Source organism: Eurosta solidaginis, unplaced genomic scaffold (genome assembly GCF_040869045.1).
Source record: "Eurosta solidaginis isolate ZX-2024a unplaced genomic scaffold, ASM4086904v1 ctg00001065.1, whole genome shotgun sequence".
Taxonomy (NCBI): domain Eukaryota; kingdom Metazoa; phylum Arthropoda; class Insecta; order Diptera; family Tephritidae; genus Eurosta; species Eurosta solidaginis.
The window spans coordinates 38,337-62,453 of NW_027136910.1; the positions used below are offsets into that span (position 1 = coordinate 38,337).

The 24,117-nt window shown below is 35.4% G+C and overlaps 1 long non-coding RNA gene across 1 annotated transcript; it reads left to right on the forward strand.

The window, feature by feature from the left end:
* The first annotated feature begins 14,026 nt into the window (after window positions 1–14,026).
* On the forward strand, window positions 14,027–23,255 carry LOC137235763 (uncharacterized). The gene is made up of 2 exons (XR_010948041.1): window positions 14,027–14,088; window positions 22,763–23,255. It is a non-coding gene; the product is annotated as an uncharacterized lncRNA (long non-coding RNA).
* The last annotated feature ends 862 nt before the right edge of the window (window positions 23,256–24,117 follow it).

Genomic DNA, 24,117 nt, shown 5'->3' on the forward strand with positions numbered 1-24,117 from the left:
AGATTTACCAGGTCTGAAGCCGCAGTGATAAGGTCCAATCAGCCGGTTCACGGTGGGCTTCAATCTTTCGCACAATACACTTGAAAGGACCTTATATGCGATATTAAGAAGGTTGATTCCACGATAGTTGGTGCATTTTGCAGTATCGCCATTCTTGTGGACTGGGCAAAGAACACTTAGATTCCAACCGTCGGGCATGCACTCGTCCGCCCATATTTTGCTAAGAAGCTGCCGCATGCGCCTTACCAACTCCACGCCTCCGTACTTGAATAGCTCCGCAGGCAATCCATCAGCGCCCACGGCCTTGTTGTTTTTCAATCTGGTTATTGTTATTCTAACTTCGTCATAATCGGGCGGGGGGACATATGTTCCATCATCATCGATTGCGGGATCGAGTTCTTCGTCTCTGCGCGGTGAATTGCTGCCTCCATTTAGGAGAGCAGAGAAGTATTCCCTCCATAATCTAAGCACTCTCTGGACGTCAGTTACAAGGTCGCCGTTTTCATTCCTACAGGAGTTTGCCCCGGTCTTAAAACCTTCTTTCTGTCGCCGTATTTTATGGTAGAATTTTCGGGCGTTATTCCTGGTGGCTAGCAGCTCAAGCTCCTCGCACTCACGCCTTTCTGCTTCTGATTTTTTCTTCCTGAAAAGGCGTCTCGCTTCCCTTTTCAACTCACGATAGCGTTCACATACTCCTCTTGTCGCGCTCGCTTTTAACGTAGCCCTGTAGGCAGCGTCTTTTCTTTCGGTTGCAACGCGGCATTCTTCATCGTACCAGTTGTTTTTTCGTGGCCGCCGGTAACCAATTTTTTCCTCGGCGGCAGTACGAAGTGCTTTGGAGATATGCGCCTACTGCTCCTGTATTCCTTCAGGATGAGTTGCGCTCTCAGAGAGCAGGTGTGAGAGTCGAGTTGCGAAATCATTGGCAGTCTGTTGTGATTGAAGCTTTTCGAAGTCTAGCTTTCCTTGTGTTTTTTGTTCCTTGGTTTTAGCCGCGTTGAGGCGGGTGCGTATTTTGGCTGCAACGAGATAATGGTCCGAGTCGATGTTAGGTCCTCGGATCGTGCGCACATTTAAAACACTGGAGGCATGCCGTCCGTCTATCACAACGTGATCGATCTGATTTCGAGTATTTCGATCAGGAGACAGCCATGTAGCTTGATGTATCTTTTTATGCATGAACCTCGTGTGAGGACCCCAAAGTCGAGGACTTTGTATCCTCACAACATACACATATCCATACATTTTTCTAAAGAAGATACATTATGAAATAACTTATAATAATATTTGAATTTATCACTTACACATTTTATATGAAATATACATATGTATACCTTTATGAATTATACCCTGAATACATATATTCGGTTGTACATTGAATTGATAGTTATTAAATTAGACTTGCGCAATTTTGCACGCAAGCAAAGTACTTACATTTTCGCAAACATAAATTTTAAATATAGGATCACCCTAACACGCATTGAATATTTGGAAGGAAGGTAGATACGCACAAAACATAAAAATGCAGCGGTCAACCAACCCTTTGCAATCTCAAAATCCAATACATCCAGCTACAAATACAACATACATAATAACTTAAGTGAACGGAGATCAGCAGCAAGTCGTCAAAATAAGCGCCGCTACTAATAGAAATTTCGCTATACATATTTACGCACTAGCATACAACACACCAACTCACGCCATACTACAGAAGGCAGAAGCATTGGGCAAAGCAAAACACAACATTAGAATCAGGTGATCACAAACAAATGTACAAACACACAATATATAAACCAAAGCCTGGAAAGCACGGTATGAGCAAGTACAAAGGCATTGTATTCAATAAGGAGCATTATGGTGCATGGAAATTCATGGGAAGCAAATATTCACCGGAATAACAGTTGTTTTATATTGTTAATACTATTAGTAAGAAGTTGTTATTATAAAATAACCGTTTGCCTGCGTGCAAAAATTAGTATATAAGGGCGACGAGTTCGCATTGAAATTCAGAGATTAGGAGACAGGCATACGAGTCGGTAGGCTTTATCACTACCGACCAAGAGTACACCTGAAGGCTTTTTCACTTCATTTGTACTACAAGTATACTCGTCTGGAGGCTTTATCACTCCATTCGACCGCAGAGGTTGGCCGAGGGCTTTATCACCTCAGTCACCCCTTATAGAGCAAGGAAATCAGCCTAGGAGTAGAAAAGTAGAATTTTATTGAATAAATAATTTTTTATAACGTTTTGTATCGAACAAAACAGAGTTATTCTTTCAGAAGGACCGTTAGGAATTTCTACTTCCAGGAACCCTGGACGGACTGAGACCAACCCCGGCAAAGTCAAGGAAAAGTCCGTCACACTCGTGCTGGATATGACCATGTTTCGAGCACCGGCAAAGTCAATCAGCCTCAGTCCGTTAGGAGAAGTTTCATTGTGTAGGCTGAACTTTCAGACTGTAGGGCCAAAAACACCTTCTTAACCCACCCTGTCGTTAAATTCGCCAAGCACGACTTTTATATCATGACGGGGGCAGCGATCGCATGTGCGTTCTAATTGTTCATAAAAAGTGTCTTTCACCTCATCGTCTTTCTCCTCTGTCGGCGCATGGGCGCAGATGAATGATATATTAAAAAATTTTGCTTTTATTCGGATAGCGGCGAGACGCTCGTCCACAGACGTGAACGCCAGCACTTGGCGACAAAGTCCCTCTCCCAACACGAATCCGACGCCGAATCTGCGCTAATTCGTATGGCCACTCCAATAGATGTCACAATTTTTGATCTTCTTTCTTCCTTGCTTCGTCCAACGCATTTCTTGGATGGCGGTGATGTCAGATTTTGCTTTGACGAGGACATCAACCAGCCGGGCATCTGCACCAATCCCATTCAGGGAGCGGACGTTCCAGGTGCATGCCCTCAATTCATTGTCCTTCAAACGTGTGCCATGGTCGTCATCAATAGAGAGTGTATTTATCCGAGGCTTGTTGTTATATTTCATTGGAGTATGGTTTTACGTGGCGGGTCCCAAGCCCAGCGCAGACCCGCTCAGCGGGGGTGAAAATATTACTTGCACGTTTATATAGCGAGCCGCTTGCTCCAAGACAGACGCCCGCTTGCAGCCGCACCTAGATGTGTACAGGCGCTGCCGATGAGATCTCCCCCGGCTAGCCCTTAAACCGATTATGTCAGAGTGGCCTAGCCAGGTTGTCGCCTTGTCACATTAGCTCAGCGCTAAACGGATGTTTAGCGGCTACCCAGAGGATACTTGGCCGCAAGCGACCGGCAGTAGTGAGCTGCTTGAACCGCATGCAAAAGAATCACTCTGGCCATTCCCAGGTGAATGGCGGTCAGAAGCTTTCCCCACTTTCGTGGACTTCTACACACGGCTCCACCCTCCCAATGGAAAATATCCAACCATGTCGAAAAAAATAATGTATGATTGGCAAACAAATGTGTTTGGAATTTCCATTGTTAGTAATACAAATATGGCTCACTATGCAAAACATAAAATTTTATAGGAAATATCCACGTAATCATAAGGAAATAAAAACAAGTTTCAATCTAATGTACATGGACATATGTTAATAAATTTATTTGGGATATAACAACCTTTGGTTAGACAACTGATCATGATGATGAATGACAACTTAGAGGATCGTTCCAGTTGGAAGTGAAGCTATCAACCTAAGTAGTATTACTCACATATTGTTTGAGCATATTGTTTAGTCGTAAAACAATACGCACTCCCCCGCAAGGTATTCGTCGCATACATCTATAGACACGATAATTTGTAGGTGGGTATGTACATATATACCCATATGCCTAGATAAGCGCTCACGATATACCGTAACATCCAGCAATGTACTTGTATGTACAAAACAATCAGTGCATAGCCATAACGCTATCCAAAATAGTGGATATATTTATTTTGGATATAACAAAATTGGCTAGACTTAAGGATGAAACCATAAAGAATCATTGCTAAATGAAAGCTTTTGGATGCCAACCTGCGAATCCAACATTTTTTTACATATTGTCTGGGCAATTAGAAAAACCGCCGTTTTCGATCATACATCTTCTCTATATATATAAAAAGAAGTGTACATTTTGATTGTCACTTCATAACTCGAGAACGGATAGAAAGATTGCCGTGAAATTTTTAGGAAAGATACAGGAAGGAGAGATGATGGTTAGTTGATTTTGAAATCCCAAATCGGCTTAGCCATTCTTGAGTTATGATTTTTTTTTATCTAATATATAAAATTCTTCTGTCACGGTGTTAGAGGCTTAACTCCTCCGAAACGGCTGAACCGATTCTCATGAAATTTTGTGATCATATTGGGTAGGTCTGAAAATCGGCCAACGTCTACCTTTTTTTTCGCTACGTGCCTAGGGTCTTGAGATCAAAACGTGGACCCGGGTACCCCTAGAATGTGTTTATACAATATGGACATCAGATGAAAGCTGTTGATGAGTGCTATAGTACAGGATAATTCTCATACAACTGGGAGGCTAGGGTCTCGATATATAGCCCAAAACGTGGACCCGGGTACCCCTAGAATGTGTTTATACAATATGGATATCAAATAAAAACTGTTGATGAGTGCTATAGTACAGGATAATTTTCATACAACTGGGAGGCTAGGGTTTCGAGATATAGCCCAAAGCGTGGACCCGGGTACCCTTAGAATGTGTTTATACAATATGGATATCAAATGAAAGCTGTTGATGAGTGCTATAGTACAGGATAGTTTTCATACAACTGGGAGGCTAGGGTCTCGAGATAGAGCCCAAAACGTGGACCCGGGTACCCCTAGAATGTGTTTATACAATATGGATATCAAATGAAAGCTGTTGATGAGTGCTATAGTACAGGATAATTTTCATACAACTGGGACGCTAGGGTCTCGAGATATAGCCCAAAACATGGACCCGGATACACCTAGAATGTGTTTTTATATTATGGGTATCAAATTGAAGTTGTTGATGTGTGCTATAATACAGAGTAAATTTTACACCGCTGAGTGACTAGGGTCTCGAGTTATAGGCCAAAACATGGACCCGGATACCCCTAGAATGTGTGTGTATTATGGATATCAAATGAAAGCTGTTGCTAAGAGCTCTAAAGTTCATTGTGATATTCGATTTAGTCGCATCAACCTGGCAAAACTGAAAAATATGCATGCGAAGCGGAAATAAAGACAAGAATTAATAATACCCACATACCTATTTACATACGTCCTATTCGATTTGCCTGAAATTTTGTATATAAATTTGCCTATATTAGTATTTACGATGCTTTTTATAGCATACCAGAGACGGACTGGGACTGGTATTAGGACTAGGACTGGGACTGAGACTGAGACTCCGAGTGGGACTGGGACTGAGACTCCGAATGGGACTGGAACAAAATACATACCACCCTCCGGGGCTGGCAATAAGAGATGAAGAAAAGGAGAAAAACTTGAGAAAAGAGGGAAGGAGACTGAGAAAGAGATGGAATGAGACGAAGATGGAGATAAAGCAAAAAAGACGGAAGGAGGAGTGAATAAAAAGATTAGGAAAAAGTATAGAGGGGTAGGGCAGAGTTAGTCGGAAAAAGCTTATTAAAATGTATGCAGGAAGGAGGAGTGAATAAAAAGATTAGAAAAAAGTGTAGAGGGGTAGGGCAGAGTTAGACGGAAAAAGCTTATTAAAATGTATGCAGGTAGGCAAGAACAACGTCTGCCGGATCTGCTAGTTATTTTATATAATGAGTGTAGTAAAATATGCACATGCGTGTAAACTTACCGGAGAATATGTTTAGATCAACGCTCATATACCATTCGCCCTATATGATGTATGTATATATTCGCCTCGATAAGCCCTTACGATTTACTATTGCATCTTAAATTATCCCGTACATGCAACAAAGGAGAATTTTTCTTTCATCAAAGCGGAAAAACAATCAAAAATAATTTCAAAAAACCAAAGGTAATCGAAAAAATCAAAAGTAATGAAAAGTAATCACTTTGGTTACTTTTGATTATTTTTGATTTTTTTGATTTTTTTCAATAATCGGAAAAAAGATGATTTATTTTTTATTTCTTTCTAATGGTATTTAATTAGTAATTGTTTTTTCGGAAAACAATTGAAATAATCATTGGCCATTACAAAAGGCATCTAGTTAATTGATTACTAATGCTAATTCAAATTTAACAGGTCTGTTTGGAACACATAATACATACAAGAATAGAAAGCTACCTATGAAAAAAAAATCTCCGCTAGGTGGCGCAAGGATTGAGATATTCACAAAAATCGTATTTGTGGTCCGATTTGGATCATATTTGGAACACATAATACATACAAGAATAGAAAGCGACCTATGACAAAAAATCGCCGCTAGGTGGCGCAAAGATCGAGATATTCAAAAAAAACGTATTTGTGGTCCGATTTGGTCCATATTTGGAACACCATTATACATACATGAATAGAAAGCGACCTATGATGTCCGATTTGGCTTATATTTGGAACAAATATTACATACAGTCCGGTAGAACTGACATCAAAATATTTTGGAGTTGGAGGAGGGACAAGCATACGTGGCGCAGAGTAGAGTAAAGCCTTTCGAAGGATTATGTATTCAGGACTTAGATTGTAACAAATTGTCAGGAAAAAGTCCTTGTAATATTGAGTCACTAAATGAACTAAATAGAAGGAGAAATATTAGGCAATTAAATAAAGACTAAAAACTTGAAAATAAAATAATTAAAAAAAAATTTTAAGTTAAACGGTTTTATTGAAAACAATACTTACATGAAGTAATAATAATACTAAAAGCTAGAAAATAATTAGGTAGGTCCTAGGTACTAGTCATCACACTCCTCATCAATATAGGGCGTTGATCAGACAATTAAATAAAAGTGTTGGACGCGTCAAATTTCTATTGATAGTCATATATAAGACCAACTGAACCTTAATCAGGTTATGCTACGCCTCACACTTTTAGAAACTTCACGCGCCGAACACTTTTATTTAATTGTCTGATCAACGCCCTATATTGATGAGGAGTGTGATGACTAGTACCTAGGACCTACCTAATTATTTTCTAGCTTTTAGTATTATTATTACTTCATGTAAGTATTGTTCTCAATAAAACCGTTTAACTTAAAAGTTGTTTTTAAATTTTTTTTATTATTATTATACCTTTATATTAAGTCCCTTTCATGTTTATCACCTCATTTCCATACGAAGTTTTGACCCACGGAAAAGTATTTTCGGTAAATTCCCGTTGAGCTAAACACTTGATACTTAGAACATAGTTCAGATCTGGGAGACATTACAATGCAAGTGAAAAAAATCCGCTACGTGGCGCACGGATCGATATATACAGAAAATTAATTTTAAAATGGCAATTTTGCCATCGACTTTTAACTAACTTCTCGGTGATCCAGGGACTTGAAACTTAACACATAGTTTGCGAGTCGATGGCACTACAATTCGTGGAAAACAAGCTACCGCCAAGTGGCAGATGAATCGAGATAAACGAAAATCCCTGAAAATCTCTGAAAAAACGCAGGGAACTGAACTGGAGATATAAAACTTGAGCCGTAAGTCAGAACCCGATGACAATGCAATATTTTATCAAAAAAATTTCGCTAGGTGGCGCATGGATCGAGATATTAAGAAAATTAGTTTTGATTTGGGAATCTTTCAATCCATTTTTAACTAACTTCCCGGTTACCTAGAGACTTGAAACTTGGCACACAGTTCGAGGCTTGGTGACAATACCACATACAGAAAACAAAATTCCGCTAGGTGGGGCCGGTAAGTGAGATAACTACCAATCCTTGAAAAACGGGGGGAATCTTTCAATCGATTTTTGTGTAACTTCCCGGTGAGCTGGAGATATGAAACCTAAGCCCTAAGTCAGAACCCGGTGACAATGCAATATTTGATCAAAAAAAATTCGCTAGGTGGCGCATGGATCGAGATATTCAAAAAAAACTTATTTGTGGTCCGATTTGGTCCATATTTGGAACACCATTATACATACATGAATAGAAAGCGACCTATGATGTCCGATTTGGCTCATATTTGGAACAAATATTACATACAGTCTGGTAGAACTGACATCAAAATATTTTGGAGTTGGAGGAGGGACAAGCATACGTGGCGCAGAGTAGAGTAAAGCCTTTCGAATGATTATGTATTCAGGACTTAGATTGTAACAAATTGTCAGGAAAAAGTCCTTGTAATAATGAGTCACTAAATGAACTAAATAGAAGGAGAAATAATAGGCAATTAAATAAAGACTAAAAACTTGAAAATAAAATTATAAAAAAAATTTTTTAAGTTAAACGGTTTTATTGAAAACAATACTTACATGAAGTAATAATAATACTAAAAGCTAGAAAATAATCAGGTACCATCAATCTAGGGCGTTGATCAGACAATTAAATAAAAGCGTTGGACGCGTCAAATTTCTATTGATAGTCATATATAAGACCAACTGAACCTTAATCAGGTTATGCTACGCCTCACACTTTTAGAAATTTCACGTGCTCAACGCTTTTATTTAATTGTCTGATCAACGCCGTAGATTGATGCTACCTGATTATTTTCTAGCTTTTAGTATTATTATAACTTCATGTAAGTATTGTTTTCAATAAAACCGTTGAACTTAAAAATTGTTTTTAAATTTTTTTATTATTATTATACCTTTATATTAAGTCCCTTTCATGTTTGTCACCTCATTTCCATACGAATTTTTGACCCACGGAAAAGTCTTTTCGGTAACTTCCCGTTGAGCTAGACACTTGATACTTAGAACATAGTTCAGATCTGGGAGACATTACAATGCAAGTGAAAAAAATCCGCTAGGTGGCGCACGGATCGAGATATACAGAAAATTAATTTTAAAATGGCAATTTTGCCATCGACTTTTAACTAACTTCTCGGTGATCCAGGGACTTGAAACTTAACACATAGTTTGCGAGCCGATGGCACTACAATTCGTGGAAAACAAGATACCGCCAAGTGACAGACGAATCGAGATAAACGAAAATCCCTGAAATCCTAGATATGAAAGTTGAGCCGTTAGTCAGAACCCGGTGAAAATGCAATATTTGGTCAAAAAAATTCGCTAGGTGACGCATGGATCGAGATATTAAGAAAATTAATTTTGATTTGGGAATCTTTCAATCCATTTTTAACTAACTTCCCTGTGTCCTAGAGACCTGAAACTTGGCGCACAGTTCGAGGCTTGGTGACAATACAGTTTACAAAAAAACAAAAATTCCGCTAGGTGGCGCGCTAAGTGAGATAACTACAAATCCCTGAGAAACGAGGGGAATATTGCGATCGATTTTCGAGTAACTTCCCGATGAGCTAGAGACATGAGACTTGGGCAGTAAGTCAGAACCCGGTAACAATGCAATATTTTATCAAAAAAAAAAATCCGCTAGGTGGCGCATGGATCGAAATATTGAGAAAACTAATTTTAAATTGGGAATCTTGCAATCGGTTTTTAACCAACTTCCTGGATATCTAGAGACTTGAAACCTGAAATATAGTTTAAAACTCAGTGAAAGTGCAATGTTTGATCAAAAAATTTGAGCTACGTAACGCACAAGTTGAACTATTTAGAATATTAGGCCATACCTTCATGACTAGCCTCCTGAGTGTTGCAGGCATTTTAGAATCCCACCTCGTTGAAGGCCCAATTCAATGCACGTCCGTGCATAGTTTTAGGCATACGCGACTTTCACCACGATTCTTTTAGACTTTTAGGCGTATGTGAATATCACCACGATATTCAGCTGTGCAAATTAAGTTGCTGACAAACGTGGTGAAATTCTCTTCACCACATCATCAATTGTGTTGAACTGACTCCCTCAACAATTGTGATCATATTCACCAACATCGATTGCGTTGCACTATCCGGCTTCGCCAATTATGAGAATAATCGCCAACAAGAATCATTCACCACATTCATCCTCTTTGTCCTACTCACCCTCTCTAGCAATATCCAGAACATCGAACAGCTATAATAATTCACCGATTTATATGTAGCACACATACATCTTTCTACAGTCACCTAAGCCGAATATAGATATAGACGTAGTACGGCCGAGCAACGCCAAAGAACGGGTAGCTATTTGAACAAATAAATAAAGATAAGAATTTTCACTTAGGAATTACTGAAATTACTCATCAAAGTTGCAATTGTCTTTTTGTAGGCAGTACTAAAAAATTGAAAATAAAAAGATGATAAAAATATTTTAAGGACTACCTTTATATCAATGGACCAAAAAATAGAAGGCAATTTTTCCTTTAATACAGACATAGTCTTCTTGAATTTTGACTAAAAAATTATAACAAAAGCTCTTGTAAAAGAATTTTGGGATTTAAACCTATAAAGGTGGAGTACAATCTTTCAATTTAAGGTAAACCATGTACTTGGGATTAACTAATTGATTATTTAAAATTTAAACACGCGCTCTACCTTTATAATTTTAAATCCCAAAATTATTTTACAAGAGCTATTGTTAAAGTTTTTCAGTCAAAATTCAACAAGACTATGTCTGTATTAAACGAAAAATTGCCTTCCATTTTTTGGTCCATTTATATAAAGGTAGTCCTTAAAATATTTTTATCATCTTTTTATTTCGAAATAAAGAAAATACATTTTGTTTTTAAGTTAAATTAATTGATATGTCAGGGGTGAAAGGATTACTACTCATAGAACAAAGGGGTGAAACTACAATTAGCTAAAATCAAAGGGAATTTTTAGATGAAAATAATATTGCTTTTTCGGGTATTTAGTTGGTTACAAAGAGTGTAATTATAGCTATAACATTTAGCTATAACATTTCCGAAATGATCGCAAAATGATCCTGATAACTCCAACGGGATCCTGGACAGATCCCGAAAATCATCCAGAAATTATCGCGGAGGGGTCCCAAAATGATTCCGAAATAGTCACAATAACCCTGACGGGATCCCGGACGGATCCTGAAAACTTCCCGGAAATGATCCCGAAATAGCCCGGAAATGATCTTGACGGGATCCAAGACGGATCCGAAAACCATGCAGAAATATTTCTTGAAGGGTCCCTAAATGATCCCGAAAAAGTCCCGACATTACCCTGACGGGATCCCGAAAGAAATGATTTCGGAAGGCTCACCAAATGATCCCGTATTAGTCCGGAAATTACCCTGACGGGATCCCTAAAACCATCCAAAAAAGAAATTGTGAGAGTTATTTATTCAGAGGAAGGATTTGCAGTAAATTCGTTACAGTATAATGTACATGAGCTGCTGAATTATATTTTTTTTTATTTTGTATCCGAAACATCAATAAAGAATACATGACAAATCACGATGGATAGCAGACTTTGTGAATTGCCTAAAAATTATTACAAATACATTTTTTCCATTAGCTTTTCAGTTTTTGACAAAGTTTACTACTAAAATTGGGCATTATCATCGATAGGAAATGAAAAATTCTCGTTTGATTACACCTAAAATGTTTACTTTTAACCGCTAGTGAAGGCCATATGGGCCAGTGTGCCACTGCTTGACTAACAGGAAATTTTCATCTTTGACTTATTAAATCGGAATTCCCTTGCCTCTTTGACGTTGTATTTGTATTGTCAATGATAAGTGATCATTTTGGCCAAAACATTGACTCTGAAATATAAAAGTTCATACGCATTTTGTGTGCAGTTCAGTTTTAAATTTTTGGTGAATAAGCTTTGTTGCCGGATTCGTGTTTTATGATGGGAAGCTTCGTAAGTTGACGGCCAAATGTTGTACGTGATTAAATGTTGGGTTTTATCTGCTTTGGACATTTAATACTAAAAATATAATTCTTTCATTTACCGGTGGCAAATCGGAAGTAGTTATTGAAATGAAAGATGTTTGAAAAAATTATCGAAATATTTAGAATAATTGTAGTCCAAAAACTGCAGAATCAGCCTCACAAGAACACTATGATGAAAAAATTCAAAACAGTTTTTTTTAATACACGTTGTCATACAGCTCGGGTGAAGAAGCTTCGAGCTTTTAATCTCATTTAGCGATTACATTTAACGGTTAACCAGAAAAGGCAATTCGGGTGATTGCGGATAACAACTTTTATACAAGAAGAATAAAAGGCGTTCTCAGTGTGATATGTTTTGTTTTTAATTGTTTGGGCTTTGTCAGTGATTAATTTTTATTTTCAAACGTTTTCTCAGTATCACTGAGATCGTGTATAGTGATTTATGGCGTAAGGGCCCATTACTGATACTTAGCATAGACTTGACTTGGCTTGAGAACTGTCACTTACAGTTCTGTTAAATGAACATTGCATATTACTGATTACGCAAAACTTAGCAACACTTAACTTGATTTAGAAGTCTGTTGGATTTTGGTTTTCTATGTAAGTTCTAAGTGACGTTTACATTTTAAATGCTATTTGTTTCTTTCCATTTCATTTTGACATTTTGTCAAACAAATTGACATTTATTGATTATGATGCCAGATTGTATGCGCTAAGTGGAGTATAATCGTGGCTAAGTTGCCATGTTTACGCGAAGTCAAGTCAAGTCTATGCTAAGTATCAGTAATTGGCCCTTTAGGCTTTTTAAAACTGTTAAGTTGCGACCGTAATAGGTTTCGGTAATGGTGAATCTCTCTTCTGTTATGTTAAAATTAACATTAGGTCGTTATAAGGGTATGCAAAAAATTGTTATTTTTCAAGATGAACACCATGTCGTCTTTGTCCGGATCGCGGCCACTATTTCTTAACAATTTCTGAATTGTTCGGGATAATTTTGAGATCATTGCGAGACTTTTTGTAGTAATGCTTTCAGGAAGTCGTTCGGGAGCATTTCGGGGTCTATTTTTGGACTATTTTAAGATCGCTTCGGGATATTTTTGGGATCATTCAATAGTGACTAATAATAATAAATTTAGCATAATTTTGAAAAAAATCATTTACAAATACGAAGTCTTACTATTATCGGATAGTCTAGATTTGTTATCAAAAGTATATCGATTTGTTATTGATTAGTTATCGATAAATTACCGGTTTGCCATCGGACAAATTTTCATTTTTCTTCGAGGATTTATCTGTAAAATATTGAATTGTTATCGCAACGTTTCGACAACAAATGAATATATTTTCGATAAAAAACTAATATTTTTCCGATGATAAATCAATATTTATTCTTGTTATCGATTGGTTCCAAAAAAAAAAGTATATTTGCTGTGTAAAAAATATTCAAAATATCGAATTGTTATAGGAAAAATATCGACTTTTCTTCGAAACCGATGTTTTGTCGGTAACTTTTCGATAGCAAATGGATATATTTTCGATAATAAATCGATATATTTTGACAAAAAATGGAAATTTTTCCGAAATCTTTCGATATTTTTACGATATCAATTCGATATATTTTCGATAAAGGTTTAATACCTTTCCGACAACAAATCGACACTTTTCTATAAAGGAACCATATTTTTTCATTCACAAATCGATTAACGTTTAAATCTTCTCAATAAACACACTTTACAAGGTTGCATTTGCAGTTTGAAACAATTTATTATGGAATTTTTTTTTTTTAATTGGCATTTTATTATATGATAAATTGCGTAATAAATTTCCCAAATGGTATAAATTGCCAATTTGGTGTGTGTTTGTACACAGTATAACAGGGCGTATTTTATAGGTAATCGGTTGTTCTCGTTCACTGACCATTTCTTTTATTTTGCTTCTCTGTCAGAAACCCATGGTTCAACTATATGATTAGCTCATCTCTACAGCAACAACATACCTTTGTTCAGGTTGTCAAAATATGTGTGTTGGTGTTAGGGGAATGGAATGGAGGGAAAATAAGAAGCTAAATTAGGTGCATTTACTAAAAAAGAAATAACTTAAATTGTTGTGAAATATTATTTAATAAACTTTAGCACGACGGCAAAAACGGATTGACAATTCGATTTGGTACATTTTGCGTTTGTCATCTCCTTTTGACAATCCCTATGCCAGTGAAATGAAAAAAATAAAATCAGCTGATGAAATGAGCCAACCATATCGAGCCCTACCCGCGAAAAAAAGGTAAACGACACTATTGTCGATTTTTACTTTTTTACACATACCCTTCAAAAAACGCGAGTACTCCATAAATAGTGTAAGGAATACTCCTTTAGAAGTATAGGAGTGTTCCAAAACTAATCTGTATTCATACAAAAAATGTGCTCCAATTAACATTGTGATGTCCTTGGAGAGGAGTAGGTGATCCCACTCTCGCTTTTTTTGTGAGTATTCCATAGAGTACATACGTGAGAGTACTTTCCAAAGTACCTACTTTCACTGTAGTACCCCATGGAGCACCCACAGAGGATCATATGTCAATGTACTAAAGAGGAATTCCCTGCAAAAATCGCGAGTACTCCATGCATGCATATGTGGAGTACTCGATATGGACCAACCGAGTGCTCCAAAATTAACCAAATTTCATACAAAAAATATGGTTAAATTAACATTGCGATGTGTTAGGACTGGACCATATACTCCAGCTCCGCATTACATCAGAGTAATCCATGGAGTACCCACAGTCCAATAAACATCGTGTAGTGATTACAATCGTTAAAAACGAGTATATATAAAACCAGTGCGCGGTTGCATTTTATCAGAGTTGCCATAGTAAAATTTTATTATCAGTTATATGTATGCAAAATTTTACTTTTGACAACCCTGTTCGATCGTCATCGTGTCGTGATCACGGTCGTTAAAACACGAGCAATGATCGGCTGATGGTGGTCCGCAAACGCATTGCAAAGGAGTATTGTTAGAGTACTCCAACGTGAAGAAAATGGAACATTTAATCCAACAATTTTTGCAGGGTATAGATAGTTTACAATCATATGCATATTCTGGGAAATTTTTGTAGTTCTGGGAATTCTCGTTAATTAGTTGCAGCGGAAATAATTTTAATGTAACCGCCAAACTCATTTTGTGTACATTGTGCTTGACCGCGGTTTGTCGCTTACCTTTTTATTTTCTGCCTGCACTTAGTTTTTTATTCTATGCCGGCGCTTAGGCAATTATCGCGGTTTAGAACTAATTAGTATCATTATGAGCCATTTGGAAATAGACGTAAGTGTATTTATACATATATTTATATATATATTTATTTTGCAAATTATTTAATTTTAGCTAGGAAGGCGCTCTTGTACCGTACTCGGTACGGAGCAAACCGACGATTGCGAAGCAGAAATTTGTGTTGGGAAAAGAGGCTATAAAAAGAAAAAACCAATACTTAAGCGACTCCTAACTAGAAAAAAGCGATCTACTGGAGTTCGAAAAAACCTCTGAGCTACCGAAAAATGTGGAAATTATTGCATGAAAAATTTCACTGAGAGCGACAGAATTACCATAAATAAACACTTTTGGGGTATCGGAAATAAATTAAGGCAAAAATACTGGCTACTTTCATGTATAAGACGAAAGAATATCCAGAGGGTGAGATCAACAAGTCCCAAGAAAAAGTTTAGCTACGATTACTCCATAAATTTTAACGACAAAACCATAAAAGTGTGCCAAAAATTTTTGTTAAGTATTTTGAGTATATCGCAAATATTGTTAATAGCAGTGAGGGATAATGCTAAGTATTTCAATGTTGTTGAAAATAAGGTACGAAAGGAACTCCATAACAAATCAGACATAGCTAAAGTATCTATATTAAAAGCATTCATTGAAAAGCAGAGCTGTAAAAAGATTGAATCAATTGAGTGTGCATTCTGTTTTTGTTGTTATTGTAGCGATAAGGTTGTTCTCCGAATGCTTTGGGGAGTGTTATCGATGTTATGGTCCTTTGCCAGATACAGATCCGGTACGCTCCGGTAACACAGCACCATTAAGGTGCTAGCCCGACAATCTCGAGAACGATTTATATGGTCACATTAAACCTACAGGCCATCATCCCTCCCTCCCCATCCCCAAGTTCCATGAGGAGCTTGGGTCGCCAGAGACTCGTCTATTAGTGAAACAGGATTCACCGCGGATAGGTGAGGTTGACAATTTGGTTTGGAGAAGCTGTATATGGCGCTGGCAACCTGAAGGGTTGCGCTACACAGCCCCTTGAATCTGGTATTTTAGTCGCCGCTTACGACAAGTATACCTACCGCGGGTATATTCTGACCCCCTGACCCCCTGGGGTGAGTGTGCATTCTATCAGCATTCTTTTAAAAAAAATTATGATTTTAAGGTTGCATATTATAAATCTCCATTCCTGAATGGCTCAAAATACTTTAACTCAAAGCTAAAGTGTGTATGTTATTGAATGGTAAAATATAATTCAATATAGAGTGGGAATGTAAGAACCATTCCCAATCTTTAATGAATGTAAACTTGAAATAAATGCACACTTTTTTCCATTCAATACTAAATACCTTTTCCCCAAGGTTATTTTTTAGTAACTTTCATTGCCATCAGATATGTTAAATCAATTTAGGAGTTGGGTGCAAAAAAGTCGTAAAATTTATCAATAGGAAAAATAGTCCCTTCTAATTATTGAAGTAGTTTAATATTTAAGAATTCATGAACTTAACATCGGCTTATAATTATTTAATATCAATTATTTTGATTGTTTAAGAGAAACTGAAAAGAAAGAAACATTTACTGTTATATTGCGATGGTACCATTTCGAAAACAAACAAGTAGTTAATTATAAACCAGGAAAGTCTTAAATCATCTTCATTTTGTCCGAACATATAAGACATATGAGAAATAGTACTTCATAGCAGATTTTTTATACTTCGTAATTGGGTTGATTTTTCTTTAATTAATAGTGTGAGATCAAAAAATTTTAGGCTCTTATGAGTTGATTGGTTTCCTTTTTAGGTAAATCTCGCGGAAAACCCGCTTACATAAAACCATAGGGCTCTTGATTATATAAAGTATTCCAAAGACATGAAGATATAGTCGAATTTGTCTGAAACTTCGCAAAGACAATCTATTGCTATCTTGCTATATGTCAAAATGTTACTATATGGCCTGCTTATTTTGCTATTGTTGTAAAATGGATTTTGTAAATGAACACATTGTACATTGGCCAAATAGAGTAAATTGTGAATATTTTTTGTCGATAATATAACAAACACAGATACTTGAGTTTAAGTCATTTAAATACACCAAAGTGCATAGGTCTATCGGCGATTTCGTTGGAGCTTCCTAGTTCCGAGCATTTCGATAAACATATATCTATTTCCATGGCATCGTCCTACGGCGATTCAGGTTTTTTCTATACACCTGATTCATCTTCCCCGTTTTCCTTCATCTGTTCCACAAAAAAAAAAAATGTTCCATTGGGAGAAACTCTTCAGAGGTTATTAATTTCCCTCCCCACAAAGAGATTGACTGGCTCCATCGGACTACAATTTTTTACAGCCTGGCAAAAATTGAAATTGTTTTGGTTGAACTCTATTTTACTTAAGCAGATTTGTATTCAAAGTTAATTTTCTTCCTATCTAGAAGGCTACAACTACCTATAGAGCCTACCTTAAATGACTGTAATTACAAACAATTGTGTTTAGAAGAATATTTTTCTTAGAAAATACTATATTGCTATTGCAATTAACAAACTCATAAACCAGTATAGGTACAATATTTGACCATATACCGTTAGGAAGCATATATGGAGGAACTTAGGAGCTTTTATAATGTATTTCCTTTTCTTCAATTATTTAATCACGTGTAGGCTAGTATTTTTTAAAGCAGGGCTTTTATATGACACATTGGCAACACTTTTTTAGAAGATGACAATTTTCGGAACAGAGATGTTGAAATATTTGTCATTTGCTTTTTTGTTATTAAATTTTTAGGAAAATTTCAATAAGGATACTTTTCCAGTTAACTTCTTCGTACTTTATTATCATTTAAATATGGAAAAAAACTGCTCATCACGGACAATAATTAATTTTTTGTGTTGATATTTTGAAGGGGCTTTAATTAAATGCAACCATGTGAGATTTTTGAGCGTGTTTTGTACATGTACGACATTTTTCATAATTTATTGGTACCAGAAAAGTGTGTGCCCACTCAGCAAAGGCTGCATTCATTTGAATGCTTATTCTGTGTTGAAAAATGTTTGTGTTTCATTCAATTACTTCATTCTTTCTTCGAATGAGTTCAGGAGTGCATTCTTTTTCTCCACTACTGAATGACGAATGGGTTAACTTTTAAGCCACATTGCTTAACAAGGAATGAATAAATGAAGAGCAAGAATCAATGATTTAAAATTTCAAATGATTGCACAGTTTTACAGCTCTGTTGAAAAGTTGCCTGCAGTGGCTTCTCATTATTGCCGTAATAAGAGCAATAAACTGTATATTTCACATGGGTTTCGTAATGTAGCAGGGCTATATAAATGTTATGTTAAACATTTAAAGAGCATCAACCAAGAATCAGACAAGTTATCTTTGCGAGTTTTCCGAAATATTTTCAACAATGAATTTCATATCGGATTTCATTTGCACAAAAAAGATAAGTGCGTGACTTGCGAGCGTTATAAAAATTTGGACAATGAAGCAAAAATTGATTCCCGTCATACTGAAGAGTACAGAAATCACATTCAAGCCAAGGAAAAATCCAAAGAATTATTTCTGGACGACCAAAAAAAAAAAGGGAAATCAAATCCCGGGTTTTTATGTGCTAGTTTTGATCTTCAAAAGGTGCTTAACACTCCTCAGGGGAAAAGCGTTAACTTCTTCTATTCCCGAAACTATGCGTACTACAACGAAAGTGTGTATGAAAACGGCACCAAAATGGATATTGCTTTCTTTGGGGAGAATCTGATGGAAAAAGGGGTTGCAATGAAATTAGCATAATTATTTTTCACTATTTAACATTAGTAGATGAAAGAAAAACTCACGAATCAATAAGTTTTTACTGTGATAGCTTTGCAGGTCAAAGCCGGAACAGAGCCATGCTCGCTGCCTTGGCGTTTTTCCTGGAGAAGTCAGTGTTTGTTAAAAATATCAAAATAACATATTTGCTACCTGGACATACCATGATGCCAGTAGACTCGATTCATAGCACTATTGAGTCTTTTATTCGTGAAAGAACTGTTTGGGATCCAACAAAATGGTATACCATGATTGGTAGTGCTAGGACCAATCCAACAAGTTATATGTGTATCGCCATGCATCGCTCTCATTTTAAGGTTTGGAAAAGTTTTGCAAGTGAAATGTTTCCACTCATATTTAGAATTAATTTCCAAAAATTACGTTCCGCTTCATTCGAGAAAAACGGCTCTTTTATTAAATTTAAATATGGATACTTTGAATGCTCTGAAACCAAAGAATATGATGTGAAATCAATTCCACAATTCAGACGTAACTCTTCATTATTAACCAATGGCCCTCTTCCACTATAGGGAGCTTAGTATTTCATTAGCTTAATAAAAAACTTGAAGACCTCTGTGATAAAAACATAATCCCACACAAATTTTAAAAGAATATTTGAATCTGAAATCCGATGAAGATATTAGAGATATTCTACCAGAAACAGATGAGGAGGATAATGTAAAATAATTTATTTTGAAGTTCCAAATAGTTCTTTTGACAACTAAAATTTAGATATGAAGTTCCTATTTTTTTACTATACATAAGTGCAATTAATTCAAATTGAACTGGAACTACCTATACAAATGTATTTATATGAAATAATTTAAGTTTTTTTATATGTTTTTTGTTTTACTTTGTAAACTGGTTGAAAATGAAAAAATAAAAAGAACGTGTGGCACTCGGGGACTGCCGCGGTAAAGCTATTGCATATTATCAACTTATGCAATTATAATATTTATGCAACATTTTGTTTTCTTTGTTATTAATTCAAGTTTTGTCTTTGATATTAATTCAAGTTAACCTTTTTAAGCGTGGTGACCGATAAGAAAACAAATTTTTTACTTTTATTGAATAAATGAGAAGTTAATACTTAACTTTCACTTTAACTTTAACTTTATTTTTAACTTTAACTTTAAATTTAACTTTAACTTTAACCTTAACTTTAACTTTAACTTTGATTTTAACTTTAACTTTCATTTTAACTTTAACTTTATTTTTAACTTTAACTTTACCTTTCGCTTTAACTTTAACATTCACTTTAACTTTAACTTTAACTTTGACTTTAACTTTAACTTTAACCTTAACTTCAACTTTAACTTTATTTTTAACTTTAACTTTAACTTTCGCTTTAACTTTAACATTCACTTTAACTTTTACTTTAACTTTAACTTTAACTTTGACTTTAACTTTAACTTTAACTTTAACTTTGACTTTAACTTTAACTTTAACCTTAACTTTAACTTTAACTTTAACTTCAACTTTAACTTTATTTTTAACTTTAACTCTCACTTTAACTTTAACATTCACTTTAACTTTAACTTTAACTTTAACTTTAACCTTAACTTTAACCTTAACTTTAATTTTGACTTTAACTTTAACCTTAACTTTAACTTTGATATTAACTTTAACTTTCATTTTAACTTTAACTTTATTTTTAATTTTAACTTTAACTTTCGCTTTAACTTTAACATTCACTTTTACTTTAACTTTGACTTTAACTTTAACTTTATCTTTAACTTTAACTTTAACTTCAACTTTAACTTTATTTTTAACTTTAACTTTAACTTTCGCTTTAACTTTAACATTCACTTTAACTTTAACTTTTACTTTTACTTTAACTTTAACTTTAACTTTAACTTTAACTTTAACTTTAACTTTAACTTTAACTTTAACTTTGACTTTAACTTTAACTTTGACTTTAACTTTAACTTTGACCTTAACTTTAACTATAACTTTAACTTTAACTTCAACTTTAACTTTAACCTTAACTTTAACTTTCACTTTAACTTTAACTTTATTTTTAACTTTAACTTTCGCTTTAACTTTAACATTCACTTTAACTTTAACTTTAACTTTAAACTTTCACTTTAGCTTTAACTTTAACTCTATTTTTAACTTTAACTTTCGCTTTAACTTTAACATTCACTTTAACTTTAATTTCAACTTTAACTTTAACCTTAACTTTAACTTTCACTTTAACTTTAACTTTATTTTTAACTTTAACTTTCGCTTTAACTTTAATATTCACTTTAACTTTAACCTTAACTTTAACCTTAACTTTAACTTTAACTTTAACCTTAACTTTAACTTTGATATTAACTTTAACTTTCATTTTAACTTTAACTTTAACTTTGTTTTTAATTTTAACTTTAACTTTCGCTTTAACTTTAACATTCACTTTAACTTTGACTTTGACTTTAACTTTAACTTTATCTTTAACTTTAACTTTAACTTTATTTTTAACTTTAACTTTAACTTTCGCTTTAACTTTAACATTCACTTTAACTTTAACTTTTACTTTAACTTTAACTTTAACTTTAACTTTAACTTTAACTTTGACTTTAACTTTAACTTTGACTTTAACTTTAACTTTGACCTTAACTTTAACTATAACTTTAACTTTAACTTCAACTTTAACTTTAACCTTAACTTTAACTTTCACTTTAACTTTAACTTTATTTTTAACTTTCGCTTTAACTTTAACATTTACTTTAACTTTAACTTTATGATCCGGGGTGGGCGTGAGCTTAGCACCTGCTAACAAGCGAAACTAATATAAACGCACGCAAGTCATTTTCTGTCAAAAGTGTCTCATGCACATACAACTTGTATGAGAGCAACTCAACGCGTGAAAACCTAACTCGATTTCCAATTTTTGTTCATGTTTGCACACATGCTTTACATTGTTGAAACGCATGCTTATTTGGGTTAGGGCAAAAAACGCCGGTTGTTTGCGTGCGCTAAAAAAACGCAGTGCGGTTTTATTAGGTTGGCTTGTAAGCGACCATATGTGTACGCGATAAGCGATAGCACAATGGCTACTTCGTGAAAATCAACGACAGCTCTTTTAGTTTGATTTCGATGGTCGTACGGTGAGGAAGTGTCGCACGCGCGCTTGAAACAGAGTACCAAAGAGTGCGTGTGACACGTGTTTAACGTTCAAGCATTGAAATCAAACTAAATAAATAATTGATTTTGCTTTCGTGCTCGCTACGCGTTCGTGTTTACTAACACATTTTCAATTTGGTAACCGTGTAAATGTAGTGGTGCCCACCGCTGTTTATGATAGAGATCCAATTTTATGTATTTGGCCTGTTGTTAACACCTAACCTTTACGAACCTTTTCGAACCTTTTTTGATAAATATCCGTTACGGTTTTTTGGTTTAGTCGCCAAGCCCGCGATAAAATCAATGCAATAGCTTAAAAATAACTGCCAAATACTAACAATAGTGTTCTTAATGTCTATATTTTAAGGTAACCGCCATATCTTTGAGAAAGAGCAATTTATGCTGACAGCGAAAAAAAATGTAAGCGACAAAAAATTGTGATCTCTCACTGATAAAAAAATTTTACGCATTGCATGGCTTTTGTAATGCAATAAAAAGGAATGGTACCGAGTTTCAGACAATTGTCAGCTTTGAGTGCCGAAATAAGTAAAAAAATGTCTCCTGAAAAATTAACATTTTTTTTCGCGGGTAGGGCTCGATATAATTGAGCCATGCAGAAACCGAAACCAGAAGTACAGACATTTAACAGACATTTAAAGAGTTCTCGTTAAATAACGGTTTGTGGAGCTGTTATTTGCGATCTCTGATCCTGATCATTTCTTGTTTCGTTTTTTTATCAATAAATGATGTTAATGTATGATTTTTTTCACCCTCAGAAAATCACCAGTTTTGCTGCAATACTACTCGTCGGAATATTCGCTTGACCTATAAGAGCGCATTTCAAAATATTCGGTGGTCGCGGTTTTGGAGGTGGTTATACAGGTGCCTTTGCCACAAGCAGTAAACAGTTATCAATTGGCACCAGTGCAGGTACCGGTACCCATAAAAGTGCCTCATCCAGTTCCAGTGCATGTGATGAAATTTTTGCTTGTACCAATTCATATTTCGGCGCCTAAAGTATGAACTAGCACTGGTTGGGCTGGTGGTTTTGGTGGGGCAAGCGCTTCGGCGTCGGCATCTAGTTTCGGTGGCGGATTTGGTGGTTTCGGCGGTCAAGGGTTAGGAGAATTCGACGGACCAAGCTTAGGAGGTTTTGGTGGCTTTAGACGTCGGTAAAAATTTTTATTTAGTTTGCTATAATTTTTCTTGTTATTAATATTTGTTTATATACTATTCTATTAAATTACTAAAATAGAGTTATGACAAAAGGTGAAGCGTATTTTATTTCAAATATCTTGCTATGTTTGCGATAATAATTTTTAATTGACACCAAGGCATTTTTTCAATGAATTCTCTTTCCAAATAACTCTGGCTGTCCAAGGAAAAGATATGTAAATATTGGACATAGCCTCAATATATTCTTTATAAAGATTGTGAAATGGTCCAAAAAAACAATACTGAAAGCTGTTGACACCGTCGCAACATGATAATTCAAACAATCTAAAATAATCGTAAGATATTTCCCAAATGATCGACAGATTGTGCCAGAATTATCCCAAATGGGAATCAGCTGATATAGCGTGGGTGGTTTAGCGCCAATTAATGATGATAATGATGGTCCGAAGATAGTCCTGAAACCATACCGAAAGTCATCGTGAAAATATCTCCAAATAAGTTCGAAATAGATGCGATATTAATCCGCAGTGTTTCCGAAAACAATGCAAATAAGATGTGGGATAGTCGCACCATGATGCCAAATTGGCTCCGAAATAGTACACTCTTTCCGAAAACAACCCCTAGAAGATAGTCCCGTCATGATGCCAATATGGTTTGGAAATAGTCTTGATATAATCCCAAATCACTCCTGAAAATAATCCCGAAGTTATCCGGAGATAATTTTAAAACAGGGTGGAGGCGATGCAGATATTATTTATAAATCAAACTGAAATAGTTCGGATGATCCAGAGTAAGTCCCTGGCACTGCCCACGATTTTTATATGACTAAGGCGTTTGACCTCGTCTTTTTCGAGAAAAAATATAGCCAGGAGATCTTTTCCAGAATTTCATGGAAATCTGTTAAGCCGTTCTGTTGTGATTGAGTCACAAACAAAACATCTCAGTTCATAAAGAT